The sequence below is a fragment of the Pinus tabuliformis genome, chromosome 1_2, assembly GCF_031772625.1.
Source record: "Pinus tabuliformis cultivar Carrire ecotype Pingquan chromosome 1_2, CPIR1, whole genome shotgun sequence".
NCBI lineage: Eukaryota > Viridiplantae > Streptophyta > Pinopsida > Pinales > Pinaceae > Pinus > Pinus tabuliformis.
The window spans coordinates 1321488724-1321511561 of record NC_142298.1 but is presented as its reverse complement, the minus strand read 5'-3'; positions in this window follow the sequence as shown (position 1 = coordinate 1321511561).

Below are 22838 nucleotides of genomic sequence, written 5' to 3'. Positions count from 1 at the left end.
CTTAAACACCCCACGCCTTACAAGGTGTCGTGGCTACAGAAAGGCCACCAGCTATTAGTTGATGAACAGTGCGAGGTTGAATTTCACATTGGCAAATATCACGACACAGTGGTTTGTGATATTATGCCAATGGACGTGTTACATATACTGCTTGGGAGACCATGGCAGTATGATCGGAAGGTGACACACGATGGGAAGACAAATTGTTATAAATTTGTGAAAGATGGGATCAAACATACGCTTGTACCCATCAAGGAGGAGGATGTAGCGGAACCGAGTGGAACAAAGGCACTGTTAATTGGAGGGAAACAGTTTGTGAAGCAGATTGAGGAAAATGAGGTCAATTATGCAATTGTAAGGAAGACAAGACCGATGTTGCTGAACACAGAAAAATCAGAACTGCCTATAGAAATTCAGGAGTTGTTGAACGAATTCCAAGACATTGTAGTTGACGATCTGCCAGATAAGTTGCCTCCCAAGAGGAGTATTAGCCATCATATTGATTTTATACCTGGAGCAAGCTTGCCAAACAAGGCAGCGTATAGGATGAGTCTGAAAGACAATGAAGAAATTCGTAAACAAGTGCAGGAGATGCTGGATAAGGGACTGATCAGAGAAAGTTTAATCCCTTGTGCAGTACCAACAGTACTTGAACCTAAGAAGGGTGGAGAATGGCGAATGTGTACAGATTCGCGGGCTATTAATAAAATCACGATTCGATATAGATTTCCCTTACCCAGGATGGACGACATGATGGACTGTCTTAGTGGGGCAGCTTATTTTACAAAAATAGATCTGAAGAGTGGTTATCATCAGATCAGGATTAGGGAAGGAGGTGAGTGGAAGACAACATTCAAGACCAATGAAGGACTGTACGAATGGCTGGTCATGCCATTTGGATTAAGCAACGCTCCTAGTACTTTTATGAGATTGATGAATGAGATGTTAAAGGAATTTATTGGCAAGTTCGTGATAGTTTATCTTGATGATATCTTGATTTTCAGCAGAACGAAGGGAGAACATCTTCAACATGTTCGAAAGGTGTTAGAGAAGTTACAACAGAACAAACTGCTGATAAACTTAAAGAAATGCACTTTCCTACAGAAGGAGCTGGTCTATTTGGGGTTTGTAGTTGCAGAAAATGAATTGAAGATGGACCCAGAAAAGATTGCAGCAATTATAAATTGGCCGTCACCGAAGAGCTTATTTGAGGTACGTAGTTTTCACGGACTGGCAAGTTTTTATCGGAAATTTATTAGAAATTTCAGTGAAATCTGCGCACCAATGTTAGAGACCATAAAAAAGGCTAGCCAGCCTTTTTGTTGGACCAAGGCGACAGAAGACAGTTTTCAGCTTTTGAAGCGAAAGATCACGGAGAGGCCAATCTTGAGGCTACCCGATTTTAATAAACTTTTTCAGGTTCGATGTGACGCAAGTGGAACAGCTATTGGCGCTGTGCTCAGTCAGGAAGACAGACCAGTGGCATTTTTTAGTGAAAAACTAAATGAGAGTCGGTAGAAATATTCCTCATATGACAAGGAATTTTATGCAGTGGTCCAGGATTTAAAACATTGGAGACACTACCTGCTGGGCAATGAGTTCGTTTTGTTTTCTGATAATTCGGCATTACAATATGTAATGCAGCAGCACAAGTTAAACCATAAGCACGCCAAGTGGGTAGAATACTTGCAGAGTTTTACTTTCGTGTTAAAACACATAAGTGGGCAAGCCAACAAAGTGGCAAATGCTTTGAGCAGAAGAGCCTTGCTCTTACAGGAAAGTAGCATACAGGTGATGGGATTCGAACATCTGAAGGATTTGTACCAGACGGACACAGATTTCAAGGAAGCTTTTGAAGCCTGCCAAAATCCCGTATTGAGGAATGCAAGCCCATGGTTAGACTATAATTTACAGGAAGGATTATTGTTCTGAGGTGGGCAGTTATGTATCCCGGACTGTTCAATGAGGGAGAATATAGTACGGGAGAAGCATAGTGGTGGATTAGCGGGACATTTTGGCATCAGCAAAACTTTGGAGCAACTCGGACATTTTTATTATTGGCCTAAAATGAGCAGGGATGTACAAATATATGTAAACAGGTGTAAAGTCTGCCAACTGTCAAAAGGACACAGTCAGAATACTGGACTTTACACACCACTACCTGTTCCAAGCAGGCCATGCGACTCGGTCAGCATTGACTTTGTTCTCGGACTGCCTAGAACACAGCGGGGGTATGATTCGGTAATGGTGGTGGTAGACAGACTTTCGAAAATGGCTCATTTTATACCTTGCCGAAAAACTAGTGACGCCACGTATGTGGCACACCTGTTTTTCACGGTGGTTGTTAGATTACATGGCCTACCCAGAACTATCATTTCAGTCAGGGATGTAAAGTTCACGGGACACTTTTGACGCACCCTGTGGAAAAAGTTGGGCACGCAATTGAATTTCAGCTCTGCGTATCATCCGCAGACTGATGGACAAACGGAAGTGGTGAACAGGAGCTTGGGGAATTTATTACTGAGTTTGACTGGAGAAAATTCATGATTATCGGATCGAGCTCTTGCCCAGGCAGAATTCGCTTATAACGATTCACCTAATCGTAGCACCGGACTTAGCCCATTTCAGATTTTGTATGGCATGCATCCTCGGGGAATACATGAACTGCGAGATTTGGGAAAGCTGGAACGGAGAAGCGCGGATGGGGAAGATTTTGCAGAAGCAACGAGCGAGCTTCATGAAAAAGTCAAACTAAGGTTGCAGGACAGCGTACAGAAATACAAACAGCAAGCAGACTCAAAGCGACGAGAGGTGCATTTTAATGTTGGAGACGAGGTCCTTACGCATCTGCGCCGGGAACGGTTTCCTAAGGGCACATATAATAAGTTAAAATATAAGAAAATTGGTCCATGAAAGATCCTACGAAAATTTTCAGCCAACGCTTACGAGATTCATCTGCCACCTGACATAGGCATATCACCTATTTTCAATGTGGCGGATCTGTTCCCATATAATGCCCAAGCAGAGGATGATAGTGTGGTACAGCCAGAACGAGACACCCAATTTGGAGGCAGTTCTTGAAAGAAACAGTTACCTTCGGCCCGGACCCATGAGATTGAAGGGATCCTCAGCACCCAGGTAGCCAAGAAGACGCGCAGGAAGGAATATATGCGTTACCTCGTCAAGTGGAGAGACTGTCCAATGGAGGAAAACTCATGGCTCGACGCGGCACAGATACAAAAGGCTGGTTATTCGGTGGAGGAACTCATGGAACGGAGCCATGAATTTCTTTTACCCCGGGAGCCTGATGCAGGAGCATCTGGTTAACAGGGCGGAGATAGAAAGAAGGTTGACATGGTTTCTGAGAAGGACAGAGAACACAACTCACTGGACGGACAACGTGTCTGTCTTTATTTTTATCTGTTGTTTTTTATTTTACTTTTCTGTTTAAAATGCCTAGAATAATGTAATGAGTTCTAATTAGGAACAATAGTATTAGTTAGAATCATTCGTTGTCGAACAGTTATATACTGTTGTAAATACAAGCAAAGGAAAACATGCTAGTTATGAATAAGTTTCAAATATGAAATAACTAATGTAACTGACAATAGAACAACTAACAGCAGTTATCCAACTGTTCGAGAATAGTGATACACAAAGGAGGAAAACAAGCCCAATACAGGTTCGACTGTGGAAGATAATTAACAGAAAGAAATATATTCAACTTTTTTCAGTGCACAAACAGTTCCTACGTGCGTCCTCAAAGACTGTACAATTCAACGTTGTTTTTTATTTATTTTATTTTATGTTGCAAACACTGTTACATTTTCATGACAGATTTCGAACCCGAGCGGGAAGACAATTAAACAAACGAAAGGTTACACCAACTGGCACAGGCCACACAGTTACAGTGTCTCAGGCAAATACATATTCAATAGGTATGCAAACGAAACCATAAGGGCGATTCAAGATTTCTTTTCGTATAAATTCACGGGGTAAACATAACTATTAAAAGTCTGTCTCATCATTACATTTACTGTTCAACATAACTTCAAACCCTACCCAGTTCGCAGGCATGGGGATTGACAGGGTTATAAACAAAAGCCCACAGTAAGAAGTTACCAAACCTAGTACCCAACAAACAAACCAACAGTTCATACAAGAATCCAACCTAGTACAACTGAAGTAGAAGAACAATTCTACCCATATACTATTCAGATTGGCTGGGAGTCCAAAGCGTTTAGCCCAACGAACAGCTCCACCTGCATAAGGACGAATAGAGAAAGGGTCAGTTACCATCCACCGAAGAAAAACAAGAAGCAGAGAATTTGAAAGGGACTATTGAGAAAGTTAACAAGGAACATTACCTGAAGGTGAGCCGTAGCTGCAGAACAAACCCCTCAAACGGACGAGCCCCTGCTCACAGAGGAGCCGGGCCATTAGTCCCAAAACAAACAGCGAAAATAAAGTCTAGCAAGGAACGGGAGCTTACCGGCTAAGATAGCAGAGGTACGAACAGAGTAAGCCGCACAACCCATCGACCTTGGAGGCTGACGAACCGGGACTGTAACCAAGGTTCCATTAACTTTACAGTTCTCGAATAACCATGAACTCTTGTGAGATACGAGCAGAAAGTGATCTAAATGCATCGTGACAAACATCAAAGCCGGAAAATACACCACAACGACAGAGGAAACATATATATAAACATAACCATAGCTCGAACCTTACCAAAGCGACACCAAACAGTCAAAAGCATACAGGCCCAGACTTGGAACAACAGAAACCACGACCGCAACCAAACGCTTGCTACACAGTTGACCGGGCAGGCAAGGTTCACATATTTCACCATGGAAATTACAGTAGTTACAAAAAAATCGCCAGAGACTGCAGAGCTAAAAGACTAGTGTAACAATGACTACCCACGGGCCGCGAACAGAGTAAAACCCAAACCGAGGCAGCTTTCCAAGATCTCGAGGAGGGACAGTTGTCCGCCCGATAGACCATCAAAGTACCCATGCCGTAACCCAAGGAGATTGAAAATCAAACAATATTTATTACCAAATCAATTATATTACTGTCCAGTTCATAAGTGCATTACACATCAGCTTTGGAACGGCGGGACCACGTGGGCTGGCCCCATCACAAATATTACCCAGTTGTCTATGGTCCTCTACAAATCAGCAACGGCGTTTTCTTTTTCTATGGTTGGAAAAATTTTGTTAACAAACAAGATGTGAGATGCTTAAAAAAATAAACTAGCAGTTGCCTCAAAAGGTGCAAAAGATGCCGATAGGTTTGTTAATTTGGAAAAGTTGTATGAGAGAGACACATTTTGGAAAGTATCAAAGTTAATCTTTGAATATGAAAAGGCATACATTAGATCATACATTACTAGCTATTATCCACACCTTAATTGAAAACTATGAAATTATATTTATGTATATACATTTTAATTTGAAATAAAGCTATTATTTGGTGGTGTTATAAATTATTTTATTTTATGTAAAATAGTGTACCCTCTTCATGGGCACCTTTGCTCTTTTCCCCTTCTAATTTTCATATAAAATCATTTTTAAAATAAATATAAAATATATTTTTAAAAAATCATTTAAATAGTATTATTCTAAAAAATTTACCGAATCTTTACCAATTTTATTATTATAATAATAATTAGCTGATTAACATAATTTATAGTTATTATTTAAGTTGTATATCAATAATATTTTTCAATAAGTTTTGGTTATCATTTAAATGAATCCATATGAATAAAATTTGGACTATAAAGTAACTAATTTTTTTTAATTAAATTTGATTAACACACGCAACTCTCCTCCATCCCATATTACTTCATGCTTGTTGTGATAGATTGATTAATTGAAATTCACTATCATAATTTTAAGAGAGCGTGTATGACATGTTAATCCTTTGGAGCAATAAAATAAAGTATTTATCTGGCTAGATAAATACTTTCTTGATTACAATTTAAAAACTTGAATGCATAAAGTTAACTACCTAACTACCTTAATGTGCTCGAAAGGTAAAAAATATGTAAATCATGATTACAAGTTCAACACTTTTTTAAAGATTACTAAAAATTATAACTATAAAAAAGTAAAAGTTTCTTTTAGATATATATATATATATATATATATATATCTATATATATATATATATATATATATATATATATATTTGTGTGTATGCAAATTTAAAAGATAATTGTCTACATTTATATAGATTTTAGTAAATCATTGTGTTAAAACAGAGAAGACCACTACGTTAACAGCTTCCGGCATTCATATATAAATTAGTAGCCAGACAACCAACATTGTAACCAACAATGGACATTGTAATCACCCTGGATTATTTCGGGGAGTTTCTCAACCTGCTCTTCTCTAAAGTCCTTGTGAACAAGGAGACTCACAATCTCACTATAACCGACAATGTAATCACCCTTGATTATTTTGAGGAGTTGCTTAACCTGCTCTTCTCTAGAGTCCTTGTGAACAACGAGACTCACAAGCTTCGAGTATAAGGTTCTTTATCGCTAAACATAAAAAAAATCCCACTTCAAGTATAAGGTTCTTTCTCCCTGAACATAAACGATCCCACTTGCTCAATTTTAATTATTAAAATTAACTAAACTCTAAAGTTAAACTCTTTTTAATTTATTTTAAAAAATAATTCTGTTGAATAGATTCGACACTCATATATTAAAGTTTTTTAATTTTCCATGAAGTTACACATTATTTATTTAGTTTTTAAAGTTTTGATGAAGTTATAGATTATTTATTTTGTCTGAGATTAAGGTAATATAATCACAAAATGTTGGAATGTCTATATATAATGTAAATTATGTTTATATTATTATTTAATTGACAATATAAAATTATCATATAAAATTATTTGAATAATTTTATATAAATAGAATTATCAAATAATTTTATATAAATAGAATTATAATATAAAATGTCTATTTTAGTTGGATAATTATAAAATTATTTGAATAATTTTATATAAATAGAATTATCAAATAATTTTAAATAAATAGAATTATAATATAAGATGCCTATCTTAGTTCAATGAAATGAAAAAATTGAATTTAGCCAAAATGCAGCAATTTAATAACAATAAGTAATTTTAAAAAGAAATAACTAATAAGAAGACACGGGTATTGTTTTAGATTTATTGAAATACAATGTTAAAGCAGGGTATTTAGCCCTTTCATTAAGAGATGAAGAAAATGAACAAGGGTATTGTTCCAAATTTATTGAAATACATGATTAAAGCAAGGTATCTAGCCCTTTTATTAAAAAATGAAAAAAAAACAGAGCTTTCCTTTATGTGGAACTCGATCTGATGTTCAATATCCATAAAATCAAGCCTTTTATTTAGTGGTCAATAAAATGAAGTATTCTACAGGCAGAAAGCTTCCTTAAAATGAGTGTTTAAGGCCACTCAAATTGTACATAAACAGAAGGGACCAATTGTGTTCAAGGCCACTCATAAAATGAGTGTTCAAGGCCACTCAAATTGTAGATCAATTGTGTTCATGGCCACTCAAATTATACATAGAAAGAAGGAAAAATTAATTGCTCACCTGATCCTCTTCAATTTTGTAAAGCATATTTGGATTACTCTACTCTTCACGGATTTTAAACTCCACATAAGCTTCTAGAATCTTGGTTGGTACAAAACCATATGCAAGACATGTCCCTGTGTGGGGACTTTCTTACACATAAATACTCTCCTTCTAGTTCTGTGTATTAATGTTGAGTTTGGATTACTCTACTCTTCAGGGAATTTAAACTCCACATAAGCTTCTAGAATCCTGGTTGGTACAAAACCATACACAAGACATGTCCCTGTGTTGGGACTTTCTTACACATAAATACTCTCCTTCTAGTTCTGTGTATGAATGTTGAGTGTGTTGTAAATAATCACACGTTATGTGTATGAATGTTGGGTGTGTTGTAAATAACCACAAGTGTAGAAGAATTATGAAACATTATGACATATCATCCCAAACAAATTTTATGACTCGCAAAGTATTGCAGCTCCATGAGATATTTGTATAAAGAGATGTAGTGAGAGCTAGGGTAGAAACAAACTTTATGACTCACAAAGTATTGCAGCTCCATGAGATATTTGTATAAAGAGATGCAACACAAGTGAGAGCTAGGGTAGAAAGATAACTGATTGAAGCAAATTTTTATAATTAAAATATGGATATCTCAGTGTACTTCAACTCACAAAAAATCTCACATTCTGATTTTTAACATTTACCTTTATCTTGAATTTCTCCAAAAGGGTTTGAGCTCTAGATTTGAAGTTTCTTGTACAATGCCACCAGGGAAAGATTTAATTCTTTTTTATTGTCAGTGTTCAATTGATCCTGACAAATATTATAAAAACTCTTTAATAACAAGGAATAACATATTGAAGTTCCTTTCATTAGAGGACAACTACTATTGAATTTTCAAAAATAAAAACTCGTTAATAACAAGGAATAACATATTGAAGTTCCTTTCATTAGAGGACAACTACTATTGAATTTTCAAAAATAAAAACTCGTTAATAACAAGGAATAACATATTGAAGTTCCTTTCATTAGAGGACAACTACTATTGAATTTTCAAAAATTCTATTTACCACTATCCACAAGCTGCAATATAATAAGTAGAATCCTTAGAGTTATTCACCAATTTTTTAGAGAGATATTTCAGATGATTGGAGGCATTAAGATTCAAAGTCCTCACTGAATCAAAGGGTCAAAGTCCTCACTGAATCAAAAGGTTTCCATCTTCCCTTAGCTTGAAAATAATTTAAATACTTCTAAATTTCAAAGAGACATCATACCCTTTCAGAATATGTATATAAGATGTTTAATGAGAATTAACAAAATAAGCAATACCATTGTCTTTTCTTATTCTTTCATTGTGATGGCAATAAGAAACAACATAATCACTTTCAAAATTCCCCAGGAAAGTATAGTTTTTATTGTGAGCCCCTTTGAACCTGGCGTTTTTCCCTCCCTACATTCAAAATATGTGCTTTTGTAAAATCCTTCGAGAGAAGAAAGATAGCAGGTGAAAGTATCGCGCCACAATCCAAATAGCAAGAAGAAAATAAATATTAAAAGGCTTTTCGATGACATTTTTTTCTTTCAAATCCAGGCAGCAGTTAAGGGCAACACCTATACACTAGAAATGGATCCAATGAAATATTTTGGACAGATTTGTAGTTTGCCAAAAAATCAAGAAATAAAAAAGGTTATAACCCCCTTCTGGTTTTCTGGACACTGAATCCTTTGTTACTTTCAAAAAAGTTTCGAAGTAATTAAAACACTGGGTTTACAACTGTCAATTTTCAATTTGAAAGAAATTATTGTTGCCAATTCAACATTAATTTTTAATTGGAAAGAAAAGATTGTTTCCAACCGAGCAACAATTTTCGAGTTGAACGAAAGATCGTTTCCATCCGAGGTTGAAAAAATAAAAATAAAAAAACTAGGATACGTTCACATGAAAAGTTTTGCAACAAAAATTGACATTTTAAATAAAAATTTAGTTTTAATGAATACTAGTTAACACTAGTTTTTTTAGAGTAGTATACACTGTGTGGGCAGCTTATGAGTGGGGAATCTAGAACTTAAAAAAAACACACTAAACATGTTTTTCTAACACCAAATCCAATGGAGTAATAAAGTTGAGTTGAAATTATAGTTACCCAGTTTGAATTCGAATTCAGATTCAGATTTGAAAAAATTTCGAATGTTTAAAATAACGTAAAAAAAATCTTGTTTTTGACAAATACTTAAATATATTGTTTTACCAATATTTTAAAATTACTAAATTTGCAATGTAATATTGAAAATCTCAAAAACATCTATTATCAATTTATTTATCCAATCAAATCAAATTCTAAATAGTAATCATTAACAACATTTATTACCCATTATTCTATATTTTAAAAAACTTTAAAATTTAATATTTACTCAAATTTTCAATAAATTTTATTTTTTATCAAAATTTTCTTTCAAATAATTTTATATTTTTATTTAAATTTTATGAATATATCACCATTAAATTTAATGAATATATTTATTTTATAGTTATATTTAAATTTTATTTATCTTTTTTTAGAACTAATAATCTATTCTATGACTTCTAGTTACCATCCCATTTTATCCAATTTTATTAACAAAATTCAATTTGCAAATCCTAAGCCTTAAATTTTTATGCATTTTATTAACAACTTTCCTAAAAAATTTACCACGCAAAAATCCATTGTATAAAAAGTCAATCAACCTTATAAAACCAGCTTTACCATACATTAAGGGGTAAGCTGCCATCTCATTGATCCAAAAGGAATTTTGAAGAGCAGTTGATGGTACGATAAATCTATAGTTCTGATTGGAAACCGGCTCCGCTGTGTCTCTAAACAGAATATGCTAAATCCAAAGTATTTTAATGGAAAGTTGTATACAATTTTAACATTTAACCGTATCCAATTTCATGGATGCCAAAGGGTTTACGAACAACTAGTGGGCATGCGGAAAACTGCTGCTCTTTCCTGTAAACTAAATATGCCGTACCGAACCATTGATGGGTGAATTAATTCAGGAATTGAATCGAACCACTGTATTTTCGAATTTGTTCCTCCAATTAGACCAAATTTGGTAACTACAGGGTCAAATATGAATAAATCTAAAAATAAAATATGAATGATTAGGGAAAATACTTGGAAACACCAACATATATTCAATGAAAGTTTTCTGTCAAATTATTAGAAGCAATAAAAAAGCATGTCTAGATAAAGTGAATGTAATGACCCCAGACGATGTAAATGTGGGATTTTACTGTGGTAAAAGACAGTATGACAAGTTGTTGTTTTATGTTTTAAAAACAAAACTGTGACAAACTATTTTATTAAAGTAATTTAAATATTTTCTTGAAATGCTGGCAGCCTCTAGGAGGTGGATTTAAAAGAAAGAGATCAGTTGTAATAACTGATTGAAACTACCCTCCCAAACAGGAAAAGTCCTAGCTGTAGGGAGGAAGTTCTGTGCTCTGTGGACGGACAGAGGAGATCTTTTCTAAGGAAAAGGAAAAAGGAAAAAACTAGTTAAGTCTGGTAGGGACCAGATAACCAGGCACAAGGTGCACAAATCTTGTTGAGGGCTTGAGGCCTGCAAGATGGCTCGGGGGGAGAATTCCGTCTGAGAGATGGATCTCATGGCTGGGTGGAAGAGCAGAATCAAAGTACAGGTGACTTATTTGAGAACCTATTCCTGACTCTGGAGAACCAGGTACGGTTTCAAACTGCAGAGTCTCTGATTGAATATAAATATACAGTGAATTTACAGTAGTCAAACAAGAGTTATGTTTCTTTTTCCTAGACACTGTTATAATATTAACATAACTGCACAGATGTAGTTTTTAAGTTAAAGGATAGATTAACAGTCAATAGACATGATCTAAACTAGTCATACTGTAAATAAGCTACATAGGTGTAGTTAAATAAAAGACTGGTTACTTAAGAGGGGGAGTTAACCCAAAGGCCGACTATTGTATAATAGACATGGCACAAACTCGTCAAAAAGACAGAGGTATTGTGTAAGAACAGAAAAGTTATTAATGGAACAAACAGTCTCGAATACTTTGACTATAAACAAACTGTTACTATAATGCGTCGACAGGAACGAGGTTAGAACCCTCTGGGTCTGGGTAGAAAGTACCGACTGTGGTAGGATTCTAACCCGTCGACAGAAGCTTACTGCTATTTATAATAAATAACTGTTGATACGTGAAGATTAAACAGACTATTCCAGACAAGGAGAATTTATCCTGTAAATTGTGCAAAAACAGAGAATGAGAGCCATACCGTAACCATTATACCAGCATTATTAAAACACAGTGTTCGCAGATACTAAGCAGAGAAACCAGTTCGTTAAGAGCAATAAATGAAAATGAGATATCTATACAAGAACCTGTGCATGCTATTTCAGAGAGGGAAAACTCCAGACATGCATATATTCCGACATTCTCATAAAGAAAGAAAGGAGTATGATATTGTTATTATAACTATCCGAGAGCATTCTGTACAAGTTTAGCAAAGACGAAAGTCGCATAGCAAACACCAGAACGAATGACCCGATACCATAAGCATAACCTGAGAAAATCTATGAGCTTGCCGTCGTTGAACGAGCGCAACCAGCGATAACAAAGTAAACCACCATGCACTGTTTAATACTGCTAAATACACAGAGTATATTCATAAAATACGCAAAGCATAAGTTTCCCTGAGGACACAGGCAAAGCAACAGTTCCATATACAAATTACCAAAAAGAATAACACCCGGATGGTGAAACCTTGGAAAGTGGTATTAACTGTACATACAATGATAAACGAAAAACCCCATAAGGAATCTGAAGCCGTTAGCCAGATCTGTGCATTACGGCCAGTTCCAATGCCTTATGTCGTATATCAGATATAGCAAACCAAAGTCCGGATATGCCACAAGGGCAGCAATATAAACAAATGAACCCGTAAATACATGTAATAGAACTAAGGAGTTCCGCCGTGGACGGTAACTTAGCAGGGCGAGTCATTAACTCAACCAGGCAATAAAACAGCAATGTAAACCGTGAGGGTTCTCTGTGGAGAATACCTCGGCAATCGAAGCAAGGAGACCCGCATTTGAACGACGGTCTGCACCAAACCATAACCCAAACAGCTCAAGATCAAAGAACTCCGAGCTCTTGTATGCAGGAGCAGAGTAAACCAGAGACGAGAGCTTACCTGTGGCCGCCGAGAGGGTTGAACCTTCGAGTTTAGCCACCTTGGCACCGTCAGAAGGGTTTGAGTAACCCAGCTGCATGCCCTGTCAGCAAGGAGAAAACAAGTCAATAAGAATCATTACAAATAACAAGGAACTGTAAACGCATGCTGTAGATTAAAGAGCCAAGGGTCAATACCTGTGAAGGCTTAATGATGGGCACTTCACGGCTTCTGGGCAGATTGCAGGTTACGAATATAACGCCGGTGGTTTCGAACCAGAGACTAAACACCGAAGCGGAGCCGGAAGAGCCAAATGAACAAATAAACCCTGAGCCTGCTCGAGTGGGAATATGTGAAGACTTAAACCCTCGAATACATTCCAGCCCTTCGATCAAAGGGGGAGATCGCGACCGTTCGTGCAAGGCGGGAAAGCAAAGAGAGAACGTCGAGGAAACTGTAACCGAGGTGTCACATGGCCGAAGGGACAAGCCATGCCACCTGCCTTGGTGCGGTTCGAAGTCATTAAGGCGACGGGTGAGTTGGCACCTGCAAGGGCTGCGGCCGGACCACCAAACCCCGCGCCACATTAATATTTACTGCAGGCTAAGGTAGACTAATAGCTGGGAGCCACCGCAAGTCAAATGCCTGTCTTAAACCATATGACAGCGTAATATAATACCACATAGCATACGTATACAAGGTTACTTCAGTGCCTAGACGTTAGGCTAACTAGCTGTAAAATACATGGTATTAAGTATGGGTCTAAACGATATGAAGTTTAAACATGTGATCATGCATAAGAATAAATCATGTAGTTTAGCAAGTTCCTTATGTGAGGTATACATTTAAATTTTTTTTTATGTATTGTGAACAAGGGTGTGACAAATTGGTATCAGAGCCCAGTTTCAACACTGTGGCCTCAAGCGTGACATGTTTCACTGTGCGGAAGCTTATCTTACACCATGCATACATATGAAAGCTAATAAATTGCTTAACTGTTGTTCTGTCTATTTAGGGGTGAGATACAGAATTATAACAGCTAAAAGTTAAGCCAGAAAAGGAAACGAAATGCAAGGAGCCGGCAGTAACCCTCGGGAAAACCCAGAGCTGTGGGTACAGTTGGGTGAGGAAACACGAAGTACCAACCTTGCAATACTGGAAACTGTTCAGGAGTTGAAAAATGAGATGGCCCGATTGCGAGAAGACAACGCACGTTTGACAGTGGAGCAAGAGAGAATTCTGAAGAGTTTGTCGGACAGGCAAAATCCACCTTTATCTAACCCCAGCGCGGAACAGCAGAGGATGACAGAAGAACAAAACTATCAGATTGAACCTGAAAATTCAGAAGGCAAAGAGGATCATTCTGACAATGTACCAGAGCAGCAAACTTCAAAACGTCAGAGAATGGAGCTGCAGGGAGAATTTCGAAAAATTAAACCCCCACATTTCGATGGCGAACAGGAGGAAGCAGCTGAAGCATGGTTAATAAATATGAATAAATATTTCCAGTTGTATGAGTATGATCATAACTTGAAGGCAAGACTAGCTATCTTCCAGTTACAAGGTAAGGCAACCTTGTGGTGGGAGGAAGTCAAGATTGTCAAGGGGGTAAGTGAACGGACGATTACATGGGAGAAGTTTCAGAAATACTTCAAAGAAAGGTACCTGACCGAGCGCTTCTACGATGAAAAGGCAAGAGAATTCCATGATTTAAGACTGGGACAGCAGACTATGGACGAGTTCATTAATCGCTTTACCTCTCTGCTACGTTATGTACCTTATATCAAAGAGGAAAAGGCCAAGGTACAAAGGTTTGTGAGCAGCTTACCTTCATATATAAGAGAGAGGATTGAGTTTGACAATCCTAGGACCATGGATGAGGCTATTCGTAAAGCAAGGATCTGCTACCAGCAGAATAAACAGAAGGGGGATACTTCAAATAAAAGATGGAATGAAAAAAAGAGTAGTCGGATGGTTGGAAGCAGCAAGGGAGGTCGCAACAATGGAAGTAAGGGAGCTGGTAAAGGATTAAACAGTAGATCTGTTGCAAAGAGTGCGCCCCGAGCTAGGCCAATAAGTGAGTCTAGAGTAAGTGAGCAGCCTGTTAGGCCAGAAGGTGAAGGGATGACCAGACCTCCAGTTCAATGTTGGGGCTGTGGAGGACCTCACTATGTTAAAAACTGCCCACAGCGAAAGGGGACAGACCAGATATCCCAAATTCATGAAGCATCGACTGTTGGGGACGTGGCACGTAATGTACCCAGAATTAATGCAGCTTTGGAGGACCGCCAAGCGGAATACCAGCCGACTATGGTTGAATTTGAAGGTAAAATTTCAAACCTTTCTATAGCTGTTCTTATTGATCCAGGAGCTACTTTAAGTTATGTTAGCCCAAAGATAGTAGAACAGTGTAAGTTACAATCTGAAAAATTCAGGAATCCGTGGTTGGTCCAATTAGCTACAGGAGCCAAGAGACGGGTCTTGGCCAAAATAAATAATTGCTCTTTAACCATAGCAGGGCAGCCAATAGTGGCAGACTTAAATATACTACCTTTGGGTTCATATGACATCCTAATCGGGATGGATTGGCTGGAGAAACACTGGTCCTTAGTGAATTGCAAGACAAAAACCATTTACTATAAGGATGACCGTGGAGAGCAGCAGGAATTACAAGGAATCAAGCATCCCATACAGATTCGACCCATTACAGCATCTCAGTTAGCTAAATGCATCAGAAAGAGATGTCAGATTTACGCTATTTAGGTGGGTTACGCAAATCAGAAAGAAAAAACTGCTACGCTGGGTAACATTCCGGTGGTACAAGAATTTGCAGATGTTTTTCCCGAGGAAGTACCGGGATTACCACCTAAAAGAGATGTGGACTTCACCATTGAATTGATTCCGGGGGCAGCACCCGTGTCACGGGCTCCATACCGAATGAGTGTAGCAGAACTAACAGAATTAAAAATGCAACTGCAGGAGCTGCTAGACAAAAATTACATCCGTCCCAGTGTATCACCCTGGGGAGCCCCAGTGTTATTTGTCAAAAAGAAAGATGGAACTTTTCGGATGTGCATTGATTATCGTCAGCTGAATAAGCTCACGATTAAAAATAAATATCCTTTGCCCAGGATAGACGAACTTTTTGATCAAGTGAAGGGGGCAACGGTATTCTCTAAGATCGATCTGCGATCTGGCTATCATCAGATCAGAATTAAAGAAGAGGATATCGCTAAGACAGCTTTCAGAACGTGGTATGGGCATTACGAGTTCGTGGTGCTACCTTTTGGTCTGACCAATGCACCTGCTACCTTCATGTGTTTGATGAACAGTGTGTTTCATAGGTTCTTAGATAAATTTGTGTTGATATTCATAGACGACATTCTGATTTACTCCCGATCAAGGAAGGAGCATGAGGAACACCTTATAATGGTGTTGCAAACTTTGTGAGAACACCAATTATATGCAAAGTTTAGTAAGTGTGATTTCTTTAAGGAGGAAATACAATACTTAGGCCATGTAATCACAAAGGAAGGGATTGCAGTAGACCCTGAAAAGATCAGAACTATAATGGAGTGGCCCATACCAAAGGACGTGGCAGATATTAGGTCCTTTATGGGGCTAGCGGGTTATTATAGAAGGTTTGTGGAAGGCTTTTCAAGGGTAGCATACCCTATCACCTCCTTACAAAAGAAGGGAAAGGTGTTTAAGTGGACCCCAGAATGTCAGCAGAGCTTTGAACAGCTCAAGCACTTACTCACCATCGCGCCCATATTGAGTATAGCTGATCCTAATAAGGATTACGTGGTCTGTACTGACGCAAGTAAAGAAGGTGTGGGAGGAGTGCTGATGCAAGAAGGAAGAGTAATTGCATACGAATCAAGGAAACTAAAGGAACATGAGCAGAAATATTCTGCTTACGACTTGGAGCTGGCAGCTGTTATCCATGCACTGAAAATGTGGCGACACTACCTCTTGGGGAGAAAATTTCTGTTGTTGACAGACCACCACAGCCTAACAAACTATTTCAGCCAACCCACCTTAAATACGAGACAAGCTCGTTGGGCAGACTTCTTAAGTGGGTTTGATTTTGAAATTAAGCATTTAAAGGGGAAGGAGAACAGAGTAGCTGATGCCTTGAGTCGAAAGGTACAATGCGTGTGCAAGATCTCGGTCAGTAAATGGCAGAGTACCCTACTTGAAAGGATAAAAATATCGGCTGATCAAGATGCTGTTTACCAGCAAATTAAATAGCAGGTACAACAACTTTCTGGTAAGGAAACACAACAGGGATATGAGCTAGATGATGCCGGAATGTTGTATTTTAATAAAAGGTTGTATGTACCCAATGAAGATAGTCTTAGGAAACTGATTCTGGACGAATTTCATATCAGCCATTATACCGGGCATCCAGGGTACCAGAAAATGGTTACCGCACTTCGAAAAGAATACTACTGGCCAAAAATGAAGAAGGAGGTAGCTGAGTATCTAGCGCGATGTCTAGAATGTCAACAGATTAAGGCGGAGCATTTGCATCCAGCAGGGCTGCTACAACCCTTACCCATTCCGGAATGGAAATGGGAGACTATTTCCATGGACTTTATAACCGGATTGCCTCGAACGAAGAAAAATAATGATTCCATTATGGTGGTAGTGGATAAGTTAAGTAAGGCAGCACACTTCTTACCTGTGCAATCCACGTATAAGGCTGTACAAATTGCTCATATCTTCATGAAAAATGTGTTCAAATTGCATGGGCTTCCGAAGGTAATAATCTCTGATCGTGATGTTAAGTTCACATCAACCTTTTGGAGGACATTGTTTGCTGAACTGGGAACACAGCTGAACTTTAGCACAGCTTATCATCCCCAGACCGATGGCCAAACGGAACGAGTGAATCAGGTAGTGGAGGACATGCTGAGAGCATGTGTTATGATGAAACCAACCCAATGGGAGGAATACCTCCATCTGGTCGAATTCGCATATAACAATGGGTATCATTCCTCAACACAGCTGAGTCCTTTTGAAGTCCTGTATGGGCGGAAGTGCCACACACCCTCAAGTTGGGGTGGACCTGAAGATAGGTTGAGAATTGGTCCTGAAATGCTCAAGGAAATGGAAGACACGGTAAAAAAGGTGCGTACCAACTTAAAAGCCGCTCAGGACAGACAGAAAAGTTTTGCCGATCGAAAGAGAAGGTTCAAAGAATTCCAAGTTGGGGACCATGTGTTTGTAAGAATTCAACCCAGAAGGAGTACTTTGCAGTGGAGCGGGTGTGCCAAACTTGCACCTCGCTATTTTGGACCTTTTCAAATCTTGGCAAGAGTGGGGCCAGTAGCTTATCAACTCGCCCTACCAAGCCATATTAAGATCCACAATGTTTTTCACGTTTCCGTATTAAAACAATACGTCTACGATCCTAAACATGTGATTCAATGGCAGAATGTTCGGGTAAGAATTAATCTGGTCATTCTAGATAAGCTTTGTTCTTAAACAAGGAAATAACTAAATCTGTTGCTGATTGCAGGTCGAGCCGGAAGGCGAGGTTCTGGTCGAACCACTGACCATTCTCGACCGGAGAGAAGTGCGGCTGCGGAAACGGGTTATTTTCCAAGCTAAGGTGCAGTGGCAGCACTATGGGCCTGAAGAGGCCACTTGGGAGGATGAGGAACTCCTTAAAGAAGCTTACCCGAATTTGTTTAAGGGAGACAGACATCGGGACGATGTCCAATCACAGGAGGGGGAGATGTAATGACCCCAGACAATGTAAATGTGAGATTTTACTGTGGTAAAAGACAGTATGACAGTTGTTGTTTTATGTTTTAAAAACAAAACTGTGACAAACTATTTTATTAAAGTAATTTAAATATTTTCTTGAAATGCTGGCAGCCTCTAGGAGGTGGATTTAAAAGAAAGAGATCAGTTGTAATAACTGATTGAAACTACCCTCCCAAACAGGAAAAGTCCTGGCTGTAGGGAGGAAGTCCTGTGCTGTGTGGACGGACAGAGGAGATCTTTTCTAAGGAAAAGGAAAAAGGAAAAAACTAGTTAAGTCTGGTAGGGACCAGATAACCAGGCACAAGGTGCACAAATCTTGTTGAGGGCTTGAGGCCTGCAAGATGGCTCGGGGGGAGAATTCCGTCTGAGAGATGGATCTCATGGCTGGGTGGAAGAGCAGAATCAAAGTACAGGTGACTTGTTTGAGAACCTATTCCTGACTCTGGAGAACTAGGTACGGTTTCAAACTGCAGAGTCTCTGATTGAATATAAATATACAGTGAATTTACAGTAGTCAAACAAGAGTTATGTTTCTTTTTCCTAGACACTGTTATAATATTAACATAACTGCACAGATGTAGTTTTTAAGTTAAAGGACAGATTAACAGTCAATAGACATGATCTAAACTAGTCATACTGTAAATAAGCTACATAGGTGTAGTTAAATAAAAGACTGGTTACTTAAGAGGGGGAGTTAACCCAAAGGCCGGCTATTGTATAATAGACATGGCACAAACTCGTCAAAAAGACAGAGGTATTGTGTAAGAACAGAAAAGTTATTAATGGAACAAACAGTCTCGAATACTCTGACTATAAACAAACTGTTACTATAATGCGTCGACAGGAACGAGGTTAGAACCCTCTGGGTCTGGGTAGAAAGTACCGACTGTGGTAGGATTCTAACCCGTCGACGGAAGCTTATTGCTATTTATAATAAATAACTGTTGATACGTGAAGATTAAACAGACTATTCCAGACAAGGAGAATTTATCCTGTAAATTGTGCAAAAACAGAGAATGAGAGCCATACCGTAACCATTATACCAGCATTATTAAAACACAGTGTTCGCAGATACTAAAGCAGAGAAACCAGTTCGTTAAGAGCGATAAATGAAAATGAGATATCTATACAAGAACCTGTGCATGCTATTTCAGAGAGGGAAAACTCCAGACATGCATATATTCCGACATTCTCATAAAGAAAGAAAGGAGTATGATATTGTTATTATAACTATCCGAGAGCATTCTGTACAAGTTTAGCAAAGACGAAAGTCGCATAGCAAACACCAGAACGAATGACTCGATACCATAAGCATAACCTGAGTAAATTTATGAGCTTGCCGTCGTTGAAACGAGCGCAACCAGCGATAACAAAGTAAACCACCATGCACTGTTTAATACTGCTAAATACACAGAGTATATTCATAAAATACGCAAAGCATAAGTTGCCCTGAGGACACAGGCAAAGTAACAGTTCCATATACAAATTACCAAAAAGAATAACACCCGGATGGTGAAACCTTGGAAAGTGGTATTAACTGTACATACAATGATAAACGAAAAACCCCATAAGGAATCTGAAGCCGTTAGCCAGATCTGTGCATTACGGCCAGATCCGATGCCTTATGTCGTATATCAGATATAGCAAACCAAAGTCCGGATATGCCACAAGGGCAGCAATATAAACAAATGAACCCGTAAATACATGTAATAGAACTCAGGAGTTCCGCCGTGGACGGTAACTCAGCAGGGCGAGTCATTAACTCAACCAGACAATAAAACAGCAATGTAAACCGTGAGGGTTCTCTGTGGAGAATACCTCGGCAATCGAAGCAAGGAGACCCGCATTTGAACGGTGGTCTGCACCAAACCATAACCCAAACAGCTCAAGATCAAAGAACTCCGAGCTCTTGTATGCAGGAGCAGAGTAAACCAGAGACGAGAGCTTACCTGTGGCCGCCGAGAGGGTTGAACCTTCGAGTTTAGCCACCTTGGCACCGTCAGAAGGGTTTGAGTAACCCAGCTGCACGCCCTGTCAGCAAGGAGAAAACAAGTCAATAAGAATCATTACAAATAACAAGGAACTGTAAACGCATGCTGTAGATTAAAGAGCCAAGGGTCAATACCTGTGAAGGCTTAATGATGGGCACTTCACGGCTTCTGGGCAGAATGCAGGTTACGAATATAACGCCGGTGGTTTCGAACCAGAGACTAAACACCGAAGCGGAGCCGGAAGAGCCAAATGAACAAATAAACCCTGAGCCTGCTCGAGTGGGAATATGTGAAGACTTAAACCCTCGAATACATTCCAGCCCTTCGATCAAAGGGGGAGATCGCGACCGTTCGTGCAAGGCGGGAAAGCAAAGCGAGAACGCCGAGGAAACTGTAACCGAGGTGTCACATGGCCGAAGGGACAAGCCATGCCACCTGCCTTGGTGCGGTTCGAAGTCATTAAGGCGACGGGTGAGTTGGCACCTGCAAGGGCTGCGACCGGACCACCAAACCCCGCGCCACATTAATATCTACTGCAGGCTAAGGTAGACTAATAGCTGGGAGCCACCGCAAGTCAAATGCCTGTCTTAAACCATATGACAGCGTAATATAACACCACATAGCATACGTATACAAGGTTACTTCAGTGCCTAGACCTTAGGCTAACTAGCTGTAAAATACATGGTATTAAGTATGGGTCTAAACGATATGAAGTTTAAACATGTGATCATGCATAAGAATAAATCATGTAGTTTAGCAAGTTCCTTATGTGAGGTATACATTTAATTTTTTTTTTATGTATTGTGAAGAAGGGTGTGACAGTGAATCAGCTTAACCGCGAACAGTTTGCTAAGAGGCTTAGCAAATTCGCTGGATAATTGATAGAAAGTTCACGGAGGACTTATTTGTGTTAACGTCTATAGCTGTCTAGCAACAGTGTATTTTTTCTCTGAATTTGTTTCAAAATGTTTTCGGATGGGCTTGGTTTCGTTTGACACAGCAACCTTCTGGAAAGACATACCAAAATCCAAAGACTCAAAAACCCCTGAAAAAGGTGCACCCAAAGACTTAAAAACACTGGGAAAGGTGCACAATAAGACAACAAAGCCAACAATTGCTTAAAACGATGGTAGATGGAAACAAATGTTTCATATGTGGAGCAGCAAACATAACCGCCAAAAGCAAGGCGGAAGCCTTCAGTGACAGGTAATACATAATTCCTAACATTCCAGTTTTCAAAATGGATTGAGATAACAAATTTATCTGGATTCCAGCACCAAAAATCACACGCAAAACACTGAAAATCACACGCAAAAGACTGACACAGAATTCCTTTTGTCGTAAATTTAAAGATTGCCCCAAAAAATAATTATTAAGCTTCTGAGCCATAGAGAAGATACATTTGTGAACTTGCATAGGGACAAATCTTTCTTTTAAACCAATTTTCAAAATTTACTGAGACAACAGATTTATCTAGATTTGAGGCACCAAAATTCACACCCCACAGACCCAAACTTAGTGATAAAACATCCTAATGGAAATTATATCCATTAAACAATTTTATAATGAATTTATTAATACCTATAAAAAAATTCCAATTAAATAACTAAATTTCATTTCAAAGTGATTATATATTGACTTTTATAATCTTAATAAATTAAAAATTTATTATATTTAATTACTTTTCAATAATAATTTTGTAATACACATTTTATTTTTTACTTCTAAAAAATGATAATTTAGTTATTTCTTTGAAAATATTACAAAATTACATTTTTTTTTACATGTTTTCTTAAATATTTTTTTGTTAACAAACTTTAAAATAAGTCAAAATCAAATTGCCCTAACAAACTTTGAAATTGGTAAAAATAAAATCACTCTTTTTCAATTTCATCAAATCCAATACATTAAGGAAAAAAATAGTTCTCCGTATCCACTCATAAAATAGATATATTTTTCATATTAAAAATATATGACTTTTAAATGAGAATTTATTTCTTCATTTGAAATGACCATAATTTAAAAGAAGTTAATTTCTTTTTTAAATTATTTACCTAGTAAATGTTTATATAAATTTAAAACTGAGCTTTATTGGTTTCAATAATAAAAAATAATATTTAAATTGAATATTTGCACAACAAATTTATAGTGTAAATCCTCGTAATTAAATACTATGACATATGTGAATGTAAGATAGAAAAGTTTAACACCATTTTAGTGTACTTGCTAATTTAACACATTATTTCCAATCAGATTCATAAACAACACCATCAGTTTAACATC